This window comes from Battus philenor, unplaced genomic scaffold (assembly GCF_028537555.1).
Source record: "Battus philenor isolate CCGP_79_NKW_IND1 unplaced genomic scaffold, ilBatPhil1.0.hap1 SCAF_1, whole genome shotgun sequence".
NCBI lineage: Eukaryota > Metazoa > Arthropoda > Insecta > Lepidoptera > Papilionidae > Battus > Battus philenor.
In genome coordinates, this window is record NW_027181661.1 from 360,394 (window position 1) to 376,122 (window position 15,729).

Here is a 15,729-nt window from a genome sequence, read left to right on the forward strand (position 1 = left end):
GAAAACTTTTCGTTTGTTAAAAGTTGTGAGAAAACATTATAAAATAAAAGATTTCGCTTTCAGCCAAATTTTGCCGCATCGCGTGTAAATTTAGAAGCTTCCCAAAACACACGTTTCAGGAAATAAAAATTTATTAGGTTCGCCGTTACTTTTTATACATAACGACCCAAAAACACACACATAGCCACGCTTGCAGCACGAAGAACAAAAGCTAAAAAAAAAAACTGTGTCAAGCTCGGAATAAAAAGACGGAGTAGTATTTGTTTGCCGCGATATAAAAGCCTTGATGGTTTTGAGTGATTAAGGTAACGGAAATGATTAGATATGCGCACAGCGAGTGAAATCGTGAGCAAAAAGAAATAATTTTCCAAGCAGCGGAAATTTGCGATGAACACCACTCCAAAGTTTTACCCGTGACAAATTGCCGCAAACGAGCTTTCAGTTTTCATAAGTTAAATAAAAAACTTATTTCTAACGTAAGCTTTATTTAATATATATATACTTTAAGTCAAATATTATACGTTAAGTCAAAATAAATAATAAACGCTTCAGTATGTTAAAAAAAATATATTTACCTTATGCCTGTCAACCTCGAGTGTAGAAGCACTGGTCCCCAACTATTACACTTAATAAAAGAAAGTTCTGAATTGTTCACAGACTATTTACTTTTTGAAATGTTCCCGGGCAGGAGCGCGCGAGTTTAGGAGGACCAGGCTTCCGTTGGAGGGCGTCCGCTGCTGCCGGCGGCTCGCGAGGGACTGAACGATGCTCGCGGCCACGACTCTCCCCGCTCCGCTCGCGATGTGCGCAGTTTTTCGGCCACACCACTCCTCACCACACCGTGCCACCCTGACTCCACGCGCCCTTCGCAAGTGAAAACTCGCGCGTTTCTACCCTTGTTATATGATCACACTTTTGACTTCGCGTTTGCGACATCGGCGTACAATAATAACGACTTCTTAATCTTTGCACATTTACTTATATTATTACATTTTTTAAACTCTAGATTAGTATTAGTATATAAAAGCATAAAACCAAAAAAAATTCTCTTCTATTTCATTTGAACTCCATAAATATTAAAAGTTTATCAGTAAAACTTTATTAAATGTTCTTCACCTTTTATTTTTTTTATTTCAAAATCAATTCAAACAATTGTTGCGCATCATGCTGAGGCTGGCACATTACTCCAGCATTGCTTTGTACAGAAAGATATATTAATATAACATGTCTAGTAAGGTACATTTTTTACTTTAGTCAGTAAATTTAGAAAATGGGTACTGTAATGTGAACAAATGTGTTGAATATAATCTTATTCATTTGAGAGTAGATATTAGAAATAAACCGAGCTACCTCTGACATTCTGTAATAATTAAATTACGCGGCTTTCTCCGTTAGCTGATAATAGTCGACAGCAAACCAAGTGGACCGACGTCATAATTACTGTCCTGCGAAATCGCTGGAGGCATCGCGGGTCCGGTCATCGTCGCGATCTTTAAGGACCTATGCCTTGCAGAGGGCGTCTGAATTTTGATTTGTATTAAATCTTTCATACGTCTTTAACACCTACCAACCTACTGTGTCCGTATTAAGTATTTTTTATGGTCACCCTTTTTTGGGGGCGCATCATTTATCCGTACCGTGTAAGGGACAGGGTCTTTTACAATCTTTAATAACTTTTTTTCACTTTATTTTTTTTATTCCACATTTTTACAATCTTCTCAAAATCTTTTGATCATTTCACATAATTCACATGATCTTTCATTCTCATCCATATTTATTCTCCGTCTTTACATCATCTATTATTATTTCGTTCACTTTCTGAATATCATAAGCGTTGGGCTAATATCATAGTGCTATTGCTATGTTTATTTACTATTTCACCACTACTTAATTTTTATTACAAATTTTCGTATCAAATTATTTCTTTTTATATACTTCGCTTACCCGACCTCATGTTCCTCTCTTCAATTACCTACCTGAGAAAGATAAGGAAGATTGGTTCTTTTTCAACAAAGTATTTGATAAGTTGAAGCTAGTAAGGTTCCATTAACGGTATTACATTTATAATTGTATACATGGGAATAAACGGTGCCAGATCTAGACGAGTAATGTAAGAAAATGTTCCGTAGACATCGACTGCAAGGCATGGGATTCCCCCAAAAGATATCTATGTAATCTTGTTTTGCAAGTATTGGCAATTCTATGTAACTAACGCACATAGTGTGAATTATATAAGATTATATCCCGGGAATCGAACACGCGAACTATGATCGCAAAAGTCAGACCTCTATTTTTGGAATACCACTTCCTTTTAGAAGTAAATTTTATGTTAATGTAATTGTAACATTTGGTATAGTTAATCATTATAATTCTAGATTTAAATATAAACCAATTATTATTATATGTAATGGATGTATATAAAATATGAACTTCAATTAAAAAAGTTTTTAATGTCCTTTCCAAGGAAGGAGATTTCAGGTGGCCTAATAAAAAATGTTTTAATGCGGTAGTTAAAACAACTCATTCCCAAGCTGTTATATTAAAATTTTAAAAATTCCGGCGCTTTATTCTTCGTTTATGATCATATCTTTTACCACGTAGTAGCGTTCTACGGATTGTGGAATGCGTGAATGAATATAAAACATGCTAAGTTACTGCCTATTTTTAAGTAAACGCTAAAAAAATATTTGGTACACCAATGATTATTTATAATTGAATTCATTCTTTTTCTTTCTCTGTTTCTTTATCCTTTTTAAGGTAACTGCGAACGTTAGTATGATATTTTTTATTTATTATTATATGTATACTATATATGTACTCGTTAACAACCAGCTATACTACCTTGTACTGTTTCCATATTATGGTTGTCTGTTTGTCTGTAAAAAATTGCCTCGTGTGATAAGACCACCCATTATACTTCTTTCTTTACTATAATGCAACTACGTATATATTTTCTAGTGTGTACATTAGAGAATTTAAAAACAAAACACTTTACACCGCAGTAGAACGTTTTTATTACTTTTAACATCTCAAATTTATTGAGACATAACAAGAGAGTTTATTGTAAAGTGTGAACTAACGTGTTACTAATTTTATAGAGTCTAGAGAAAGGTACTACAAGCTTATCTTAATTTTTAGTGCCAACCTCTTGTACCTCGCTAACATGTATATATTTATATACACACACATATATATATATATATATATATATATATATATATATATATATATATATATATAGTATTCACGTACAACTATGTATAAGGATGCGTAAGAGTAGCCCGGTAGAGGAGTGAGACTTGCGATCATATGTATTGGGTTCGATTCCCGGGATTCAATCTTAAATAATTCGTGTTGTTATATAATTAACTGTGAAAAAATTTCTTCGTTTTTTTTTATAAAACAATCGACACATATTTTTTAAAGTTTATTTACATTTAAATAAAGTATATAGAGTATTATTAACTATAGTACATTCAGCTAGATCGCGGATTCGATTCCCAGGATACAATCAAAGATAATTAACACTGTGTATTAATTATATAGGATTTCCACCGCTCACAAACAAGTTTTCCAAAGAATGAGCAGCAGTTCACAACGTACCCCTACTACCACACTGCAACCGCCAATTCACCAGCCAAATGTGGCGATTAATGTATATACCCCATTGTTATTTTTATGGTAGACCTATGACATGTAATGGGCATCAGGAAAATTCCCGTTTCAGATCTTTTTGGACTTTCCTTCAGTGCACGTTTAGTAACCAAAACAGTTTTAAATTTAAGGTAGCCATTTTCAGCTCAATATGATTCTAGATCATGTTAAATTCTTCTAATGACGTATACTAGTGGTCACGATGATCAAAGATGAGTAATGGTCACTATCGTTTCAGCCGTGTAATATCCAGTTCTGGATGTAGGCCCATTTTATTTAAAATTTTCAAAAAGTCCAGCTGCATGAACTAATGAAAGAACGACAATAATGAAAATAATAAACAATAATAATAAAATAGCTGATAATAGAAATGTAAGTTATGTGAAAGTAAAGATAGCAAAAAAATTAATAAGAATTAATAATAAATATATATATTGCAGAGGTCTGGAGTGAAGGCGAAGGGAAGCGAAGTATAGAAAGAGATTGCGAAGAACGAAAGATAAGTATGGAAATAAAAAATATAATTTAAATAAACTTTTTTTTAAATAAAATCTCCTGCAAAACAAACAAAACCCTTCTTAGAGTTTACAATCACTACTGGACACTAAGCTTCTCTTATTATAATCCGATCTATATCGGCTGAGACGTAGTCCGGTTCTCACTGATGCTGTCCAGTTAAAACGCTGTATCGTTGCAAGTTAACGTCCCATAAATCTTAGTTAAAATTTTAACAGAAACATCTCATAAATCAAAATACAGCAAAAAATTGTTTAACCCTTGGCGGGGAACGGTACATGTGCAAGTGGCGGGGGATCGCGGAAGCGTGCGTGGTTAGGCGGACCTTTGTTTTTATAACAAACATTCCAATGCGCCCACGCACCAGCTATAGGAGTTTACTTTCGTTGCCTGGGAGGAGGACCCTGGCCTCGGTTGCGTTCACTAGCTACGTGACGTCAAACGCGCCGGGGCCAATTCGAATTTACGTTATAAATTCACATCTTGGTTCTTTTCATTCTCGGAGCAACTTTTAATTCACACCACGACCTTTATATCGCCTCTCACACCAAAGGGTTGTGAAAATAACCTACAACCTATAGGTCACAGCAATGTTAGTACGGGCGTACAGAACAGTGCCCGCGCTCTCGTACTGTGTTTAAGGCAAGACTAGGTAAGGAAAATACACTTATAGACGATGGGCAGCAGCTTCTTTCGAAGACATTTGATAATAAAAAAAAAACGCCTGCCAACCAAAACCAACCGTAGCGAAACTTGCCAAACATGACCTTTTTTGATATTTAACAAATGAAGAAAAATAAACAACGTTGCGAATGTAACAAAGTCATATCAGAAAAGTTACGTATATTTACAGTCGGTACGGTATTTATTTGCATTTACTTTAATTTAAAAATTAAAATTACGCGATTTGAAATTAAATCGAATTGTTAATTTTTAATATTCTATAATCGTGTCATAAATGAAGAGGTCTTCAGGAGAACCGAAGTCACGGCTGTAAATCGAAGATTTGCAAGTCTAAAGTGGTTATGGACGGAGCTGAAAGATTGTCGAGCACAAGCTGGTAGATAGGCAATCCACCAGGTAGACCGACGACATAATTAAGGCTACGGAGGATCGCTGGATGCGGCAGCGCTCATCGTGGCTATCTTTTTGTGTATCGCTTCCACTATAAATTACGTAATAAATAACACTAATTATATCAAAGCTTCTTTAAATTTGCCGTCAGAATATTTTTTTATCCAAGAAATGAGGTGCGAAGCAACAGGTTCTTCCGTTGCTTATTGGCACAGAGGGAGTAGAGAGAGTTCACACATTCTCTTATCTCGGCAGCGTCGTGTCGGAATCAGGAAAGATCGAAGAGGACACCTCTTCGAGAATCTCCAAGGGAAAAGCAGCCTTCGCACGGCTCCGTTCTGTATGGCAATCGCGGAAGCTGACTAGGAGAGTTAGGCTCAAAATATTCCGGTCCAATTTGAAAATCGTGTTGCTATATGAATGCGAGACGTGGAAGGTTACCAAGGATATCAAGCGTCGGCTCTAAGTCTTCGTTGACAACTGTATCGTGGGTTCACGGCGGCAGGTCAGAGAGGGCACCTATCCAAAGACTTTTGTTAAGATGGCGAAGCTTGTGGTCACTCTGGGAAGCCCAGGCTTTAACCGCGACATACTACAATTTCGCTGGATAAGAAGGCCGCCGAGTTCTTCCAGTTCCTAGTATTCCACAACACTCGTTTTCCCAAGTGGGCTGAACCTAGATGTGGTCGGTAGCTATATTCTCGACTAATAAAACCACTAGGACGTCGGAGAGGTTTAGCGATGGGAGAAAAAGTGGCGAAAGCAACTTCAGCAATGATTTTATCGAAATGATTGGGAGTGGCGTTGACTGTAATATCCTCGAATCCTACGACATATCCCACTGTTTGATTCCATAAGAACTCTTCTTGAACTTTAATGAGAATGAGAATAACAAAAAATTCCACAAGGTCGGTATTATGAAAAATTTTTGTTGAGATTCGAGACAATTTCGTAAAAATATAAATATGAGGGTAACTTAGAAAATATTGTTAAGAATTGCATCGACGCGGACAGCTTACGTCGACAAGCGACCAGTTGGTCAGCGATGAAGTTACAGTGCATACGTGACGGCGCAAATTTAAATTTTCTAAGTAGACTATTGGTAATTAGTGCAGATTTATATCGTGTCTACGATCAAATACAAGCGCAATTATCTGAGGTAAGTGAATTATTTATTAATATGCTTGTCGCTGCAATAACGCGTCGATGGGTGGAAATTTGACTTTGAAATTTGAGTTTAACCTTGATAATTAAAATTAAACCCTTGCCATGTCTAGATGAACAGCATTTAATGAAATGTCATTAAAGTTTTCATCAAACATTAATGTATTTCAATGCGAATAGCGTCGAGGTGCATGCGGCCATTAGACACGTGCACGTGGCAGATGAGTTCAATTTTTTTTATAATAATTTTTTTATAATTTAAAAAAATATAAAAATGTTTTTCAACATAACACCAAAGAAACCAGATTAAACGTAATTAATATCAATTAACGCTTAAAAGTCGCCGGATGTCGATAGATGCGTGTAGCGTTATACCGAACATCGCGGCCATCTTGAAGGACGCCGGTCTTGCACAGGGCATCTATCTGCTGCCAAGTTATTATATCAGCTTTTATGCTTTTAAGCTATGAATTACGTTCATGTTGCGACTTTGATAAATGTCTAATGGTGATGATGTGGGATGGTATTTCTATAATAATTGTCATTATTTATTTAAATCGTATAACGACTAAATAGAGAGGCCTATACCTTGAAGTGGGAGTGTGTTGAGTAACATGACGATGATATAATCCGAGTAGGGTATATGAGTTAACTAAATCTCCACCGGTAGGCATACAACAATAAATAAGTTGCAATGCAATAATTCACAGATAAAGTAAGCGGCAGCCGGCGACGCTTCACTTGTAGGAGGAGAGGCAGAGTTCTGTAGCGCGTGCCACCCGTAACGAAGGTAAATGTATTGTTGATTAGAAATAAAAGCTTGTTAAAAATGTAGTCGTGTCAATTTAACTTAAGAAAGTGACATTTCTTTCCGGTCCTCCTAATAATTATTTTAGTCCCTTATTCGTTTGTTGATGGTTGATTTTGTTACTTTTTCAGTTTCAAATCAGTCAATACTTTGTATCAAATTGTCAATTAACTTTGTTTATTAACATAATATCATTAATACATAACGCACATATAAAAATTTCAATCAAGAAGAGCCACTGTTGAGTTTCTGGGCCGACTGTATTAAAGGCCGACACACCTCTACAAAGATATTGAAAAAAAACCATTACACTAAATTTAAAGATTTTTTTACATAGCAAATAAAATATTATGTATTAAATTGCTGATTTTGTTATGTGTGAAAATGGAGACGCTCCATGTGAGCCAAAGTCGGAGGTAGTCAAAAATACGGGCTGATTTCAATACATGTACTTTAGACATCTTTTGTCCTGCAGTGAATATCCATTTGAAGTATAAAATTAACAGATATATTAATTTGTTGGACGCTTATATCATTGTATGTGTATTCAAATCGTAGTGTTATTAGTGAGTGCAAACATTTATATTATTAATAACCGACAGTAAAAACCATCATTGGTAAGAAGAGAAGTTTCCTTAACTTATGTGTTTTTGTTCTAGAATTTACAAGAAAAAAATTAATATTAATGTGTGTGTTTGTAGCAGCTTTATGTGTTTTCAGTCATAAGCTTGTTACTAAACGCATACATATATATTAATAATAACCAACGGTCCAAGCCCATCATCTGTAAGAAGAGAAATTTCCTTAACGTTTAAGTTCCAGTATTTAAAAGAAAATATTTAATAATAATGTGTTTGTTTATGGCAGCTTTATGTGCATTTAGTTCATAAAACTGTTACTAAACATACACATATTTATTAAAAATAACCAACGGTCCAAATCCATCATGTGTAAGAAGAAAAATTTTAATAATAATGTGTAAGTTTATAACAGTTTTATGTATATTCAAGCCATAAAACTGTTAGTAAACATACAAATATTTATTAATAATAACCAACGGTCGACACCTATCACGTGTAAGAAGAGAAATTTCTTTAACATGTATGTTTATGTTCCAGAATTTAAAAGAAAACATTTAATAATTATGTGTGTGTTTAAAGCAGCTTTATGTGTATTTAAGTCATAAGCTTGTTGCTAAACATACACATATTTATTAAAAATAACCAAAGTTCGAAAATCATCCTGTGTAAGAAGAGAAATTTCCTTAACTTATGTGTTTATGTTCTAGAATTTAAAATAAAATATTTAATATGAATGTGAATGTTTATAGCAGCTTTATGTGTATTTAAGTCATAGGGTTGTTAATAAACATTTACATATATATTAATAATAACCAACGGACGAAACCCATCACGTGTAAGAAGAAAAATTTTAATAATAATGTGTATGTTTATAACAGTTTTATGTATACTTAAGTCATAAAACTGTTAGTAAACATACAAATATTTATTAATAATAACCAACGGTCGACACCTATCACGTGTAAGAAGAGAAATTTCTTTAATGTATGTGTTTGTTCCAGTATTTGAAGAAAATTTTTAATAATAATGAGTATGTTTATAGCAGTTTTATGTGTATTTAAGTCATAAAACTGTTACTAAACATACAAATATTTATTAATAATAACCAACGGTCAAAACCCATCACGTGAAAGAAGAGCAATTTCTTTTAAATATAAGTTTATGTTACAGAATTTAAAATAAAATATTTAATAAGAATGTGAATGTTTATAGCAGCTTTATGTGTATTTAAGTCATAGAGTTGTTAATAAACATTCAGATGTATATTAATAATCACCAACGGAAGAAAACCACCGTATGTAAGAAGAGAAATTTCCTTAACATATTTGTTTATGTTCCAGTATTTGAAAGAAAATATTTAATAATAATGTGTATGTTTATAGCAGCTTTATGTGTATTTAAGTCATAAGCTGGTTGCTAAACATACACATATTTATTAATAATAACCAACGTTCGAAAACCATCATGTGTAAGAAGAAAAATTTCTTTAACATATTTGTTTATGTTTCCAGTGTTTGAAAGAAAATATTTAATAATAATGTATATGTTCATAGCTGCTTTATGTGTATTTAAGTCTAAGAGATGTTAATAAACATTCACATATATATTAATAATAACCAACGTTCGAAACCCATCATGTGTAAGAAGAAAAATTTCTTTAATTTTTGTGTTTGTTCCAGAATTTGTAAGAAAATATTTAATAATAATGTTTATGTTTATAACAGCTTTATGTGTATTTAAGTCATAAAACTGTTAATAAACATACACATGTTTATTAATAATCACCAACGGTCGAAACCCATCATGTGTAAGAAGAAAAATTTCTTTAATTTATGTGTTGTTCCAGAATTTGTAAGAAAATATTTAATAATAATGTTTATGTTTATAACAGCTTTATGTGTATTTAAGTCATAAGCTTGTTGCTAAACATACACATGTTTATTAATAATCACCAACGGTCGAAACCCATCATGTGTAAGAAGAGAAATTTCCTTTACATGTGTTTATGTTCCAGAATTTACAAGAAAAGATTTAATAATTATGTGTGTGTATATAGCACCTTTATTAGTATTTAAGTCATAGAGTTGTTACTAAACATACTTAATATAGTGATGAGACAAATTGCATCCAATTTCAAAATATTAACAAACAGTGTAAATTTAATAAATAATGAATAAATAAAAATGAACAAACGAAGTTAGTTTCAATATCATCATTTCACTAGAATGTCGTCGTCTGCCGGTCAGCAGCCTCCCTTGTAGATTTAAAATGACATTGGTTTGACGAGGTCCGCGTTCAACATATTCTGAAAACTAAAGATTATAGATATCTCGGGAGATGAAGATAAAACCTAGAACAATGTCGCGTATTTTCAAAAATAGTTTACGACTTGCAGCTTACAACTTTTATTACTATTAGAGTAATAAATGTTGCATACTTTATAATAATTTGGTTTTTCTTTGTAATAATATTTATGGCTAGACTAAGTTGATATTCTCGGTATATACTGGCCTGTGAAAGTCTGCAACGTAGAGCAAACCTGGCGGCGGACGATCACTACAGAAGTGAAGGCAATGACATAGAGCGAAGTGAAGCGCGAAGCTCAAGACCGCATGGGATAGCGACGTACTGCGGACGCTCTCCTCATCCCACATAGTAAATGAATAAATGTATGAATGAATAAATTATGATAAATTAATGATAATAATCAATTTATGATATTAAACGATATAAATTATATTGATGTAAAATCACCAGTACAAACGTACAGAACCGTCCCCGACCTCTCATCTTGTGGTTAAGGTAAGATCAGCTAAGAGGAATGTATTCATAGACAACGGGCAACAGCATCTTTTGAAAACATTTGATATAAAAAATGAAAAACAAATAAATAAAAATAAACAACTTTTTGCACACACTGTATATATATATATGAATTGGGACAAATCATTTAGTCCTATATGTCAACGCAAATGGTTGTATTCATGTTACCGTGGAATGCTTGAAGTTATTTCTCCAACAGCCTTAAATGTTAAATATTCGATTACGAAGGTGTTGAAGTATGCCTTTGCAACAAAAATATGTGCTACGGATACGCCGAATCGGTAAATATTTAAAAAAAAAACTTTATTTAACCAATAATTCGTTAATCTTACAAAAGTAATCGATTAATGATATAAAAGTTATTTTATTGTTATGATATCGGGAATCCGTTATTAAGAAATGAAATTTCAAGAACTACATATCAACATCGTTGTCATTTCAGCTGAAAGACGCCCAGCGCTGGGCATACGAGTAGACCTTAACTAAGAAATTATGATTAAACCTCTATTTTTAAGGGATAACGTTATTTCATTTATTTAAAATATATTTTCCTTATTTTAAGCTGTAAGCTGTGTCGAATACAGCGATTCCCGCGATTATTTCGTCATCCTCGCTATAGCGTGCCTACTCACGCCGCGTCTACGAGCACTTGAGAATCTTTTATCCCTAACTGCCATCGGTGGTTACAGCAAAGTTTTCCGCCCCATTCTATCAAACGAGCAATTCTTCGAACTACATCATCATCGGAGGGCACTCCATTCATTAGGCATGATGGTACACTACAGGACTTCAATAGTAGCGTGGTTATGTTTTCAATTTAATGTAATATAGAACATTTTTAATTTACATCACAACACGTCTCTTTTTGCTTTTGAATAACTTCAAACTACGTAGGATGAGTGTTTTAATAACCATGTGATTTATATGGAAGGAGAAAAGTGTTTGTTTTAGAGTGTTCCATGCAGACATTTTACTCTTTTTATTCCATAGTTTCTTTTCTCGAACTTCAATGAGGATGAGAGTAAAAAAATTCCACAAGGTCGGTATTATGAAAATTTTTTATTGATATTTGAGACAATTTCGTAAAAATATAAATATGAGGGTAACTTAGAAAATATTGTTAAGAATTGCATCGACGCGGACAGCTTACGTCGACAAGCGACCAGTTGGTCAGCGATTAAGTTACAGTGCATACGTGACGGCGCAAATCTTTAATTTTCTAAGTAGATTATTGGTAATTAGTGCAGATTTATATCGTGTCTACGATCAAATACAAGCGCAATTATCTTTGGTAAGTGAATTATTTATTAATATGCTTGTCGCTGCAATAACGCGTCGATGGGTGGAAATTTGATTTTGAAATTCGGTTTTACCTTGATAATTAAAATTTGACCCTTGCCGACGACGTCTCAATAAATAACATTTAATAAAATGTCATATTAGTTTTTATCCAATATGCGAATAGCGTCGAGGTGCATGCGGCCATTAGACACGAAGCACGTGGCAGATGAGTTCAATATATTTATTTATTTATAATTTTAAAAAATATAAAAATATTTTTCAATATAACACCAAACAAACCAGATTAAACGTAATTAATATCAATTAACGCTTAAAAGTCGCCGGATGTCGATAGATGCGTGTAGCGTTATACCGAACATCGCGGCCATCTTGAAGGACGCCGGTCTTGCACAGGGCATCTATCTGCTGCCGAGTTATTATATCAGCTTTTATGCTTTTAAGCTATGAATAACGTTCATGTTGCGACTTTGATAAATGTCTGATGATGATGATGTGGGATATTATTTCTATAATAATTGTCATTATTTATTTTAAGTCGTATAACGACTAAATAGAGAGGCCTATACCTTGAAGTGGGAGTGTGTTGAGTAATATGACGATGGCATAATTTTAGTAGGCTATATAAGTTCACAAAGTCTCCGCCGGTAGGCATACAATAATAAATAAGTTGCAATGCTAATTCACAGATAAAGTGAGATGTTGAACGAGGCGTTGCGGCGTGCACGGGGGCAGCGGGCGACGCTTCACTTGTAGGAGGAGAGGCAGAGTTCTGTAGCGCGTGCCACCCGTCGTAGGCGCCGCGCGAACTATTCTAAAGTCAGACAAATGTTGCAAAAGGGTAAACATTAGGAAATTCGTTTTACATTTAGTGGTTTATGTATAATTGCCTCGTGGACACACTGTGTTGTTGAAAACGTATGAAGGCGTCCAAGTCATGCTTTGACCTAGTTCTTTTGGGAATCTATAGTGAATCGATGGTGATCTAATGGGATAAACTGTTAGAAAATTGATCATTAATTCATTATCTTTGTTACTGTTAACATAACAAATATGTTTACGATAATTTTTATTATAATCATGTGTAAGAATCTAACCAGTGAATTTTCTCTAGAACTTAATTTCTTATGTCCAGACGGCTCCATCTATACAAATATTAGAGGGACCGGAAAGTAATGTTGTTACTATCGTTGTTTTTATGTTTTACAGAAAAAACCGATTCATTTGTTACTGCTCCGGCAATGATTTTTATACTAGATGTCAAAAGGTTATTAGTAACGAAGGTAAAAGTATTGCTGATCAGAAATAAAAGCTTGTTAAAAATGTAGTCAGGTCAATTTAACTTAAGAAAGCGACATTACTTTCCGGTCCTCCTAATAATTATTTAAGTCCCTTATTCGTTTGTTAATGAATATTTTTTTACATTTTCAGTTTCAAATCAGTCAATACTTTGTATCAAATTGTCAAATATCTTTGTTTATTAACATAATATCATTAATACATAACGCACACATAAAAATTTCAATCAAGAAGAGCCACTGTTGAGTTTCTGGGCCGACTGTATTAGAGGCCGACACACCTCTACAAAGATATTAAAAAAAAAATATTTCACTAAATTTAAATATTTTTTTTACATAGCAAATAAAATATTATGTATTAAATTGCTGATTTTGTTATGTGTGAAAATGGAGACGCTCCATGTGGGCCAAAGTCGGAGGTAGTAAAAAATACGGGCTGATTTCAATACATGTACTTTAGACATCTTTTGTCCTGCAGTGAATATCCATTTGAAGTATAAAATTAACAGATATATTAATTTGTTGGACGCTTATATCACTGTATGTGTATTCAAATCGTAGTGTTATTAGTGAGTGCAAACATTTATATTATTAATAACCGACGGTAAAAACCATCATTGGTAAGAAGAGAAATTTCCTTAACTTATGTGTTTTTGTTCTAGAATTTACAAGAAAAAAATTAATATTAATGTGTGTGTTTGTAGCAGCTTTATGTGTTTTTAGTCATAAGCTTGTTACTAAACGCATACATATATATTAATAATAACCAACGGACCAAGCCCATCATGTGTAAGAAGAGAAATTTCCTTAACGTTTAAGATCCAGTATTTAAAAGAAAATATTTAATAATAATGTGTTTGTTTATGGCAGCTTTATGTGTATTTAGTTCATAAAACTGTTACTAAACATACACATATTTATTAAAAATAATCAACGGTCAAAACCCATCACGTGTAAGAAGAGAAATTTCTTTAACATGTAATATATGTTTATGTTCCAGAATTTAAAAGAAAACATTTTATAATTATGTGTGTGTTTAAAGCAGCTTTATGTGTATTTAAGTCATAAGCTTGTTGCTAAACATACACATATATATTAATAATAACCAACGTTCGAAAAACATCCTGTGTAAGAAGAGAAATTTCCTTAACTTATGTGTTTATGTTCTAGAATTTAAAACAAAATATTTAATAAGAATGTGAATGGTTATAGCAGCTTTGTGTATTTAAGTCATAGAGTTGTTAATAAACATTCACATGTATATTAATAATCACCAACGGTCAAAAACCACCGTATGTAAGAAGAGAAATTTCCTTAACATATTTGTTTATATTCCAGTATTTGAAAGAAAATATTTAATAATAATGTGTTTGTTTATGGCAGCTTTATGTGTATTTAGTTCATAAAACTGTTACTAAACATACACATATTTATTAAAAATAACCAACGGTCCAAATCCATCATGTGTAAGAAGAGAAATTTCCTTAACTTATGTGTTTTTGTTCTAGAATTTACAAGATGAAAAATTAATATTAATGTGTGTGTTTGTAGCAGCTTTATGTGTTTTTAGTCATAAGCTTGTTACTAAACGCATACATATATATTAATAATAACCAACGGTCGAAACCCCTCATGTGTAAGAAGAAAAATTTCTTAAATGTATGTGTTTGTTTCAGAATTTATAAGAAAAATTTTAATAATATTGTGTACGTTTATAGCAGTTTTATGTGTATTTAAGTCATAAAATTGTTACTAAACATATAAATATTTATTAATAATAATCAACGGTCAAAACCCATCACGTGTAAGAAGAGAAATTTCTTTAACATGTAATATATGTTTATGTTCCAGAATTTAAAAGAAAACATTTTATAATTATGTGTGTGTTTATAGCAGCTTTATGTGTATTTAAGTCATAAGCTTGTTGCTAAACATACACATATATATTAATAATAACCAACGTTCGAAAATCATCCTGTGTAAGAAGAGAAATTTCCTTAACTTATGTGTTTATGTTCTAGAGTTTAAAATAAAATATTTAATATGATTGTGAATGTTTATAGCAGCTTTATGTGTATTTAAGTCATAGGGTTATTAATAAAAATTTACATATATATTAATAATAACCAACGGACGAAACCCATCATGTGTAAGAAGAAAAATTTTAATAATAATGTGTAAGTTTATAACAGTTTTATGTATATTCAAGTCATAAAACTGTTAGTAAACATACAAATATTTATTAATAATAACCAACGGTCGACACCTATCACGTGTAAGAAGAGAAATTTCTTTAATGTATGTGTTTGTTCCAGTTTTTGAAGAAAATTTTTAATAATATTGTGTACGTTTATAGCAGTTTTACTTGTATTTAAGTCATAAAATTGTTACTAAACATACAAATATTTATTAATAATAATCAACGGTCAAAACCCATCACGTGTAAGAAGAGAAATTTCTTTAACATGTATGTTTATGTTCCAGAATTTAAAAGAAAACATTTAATAATTAT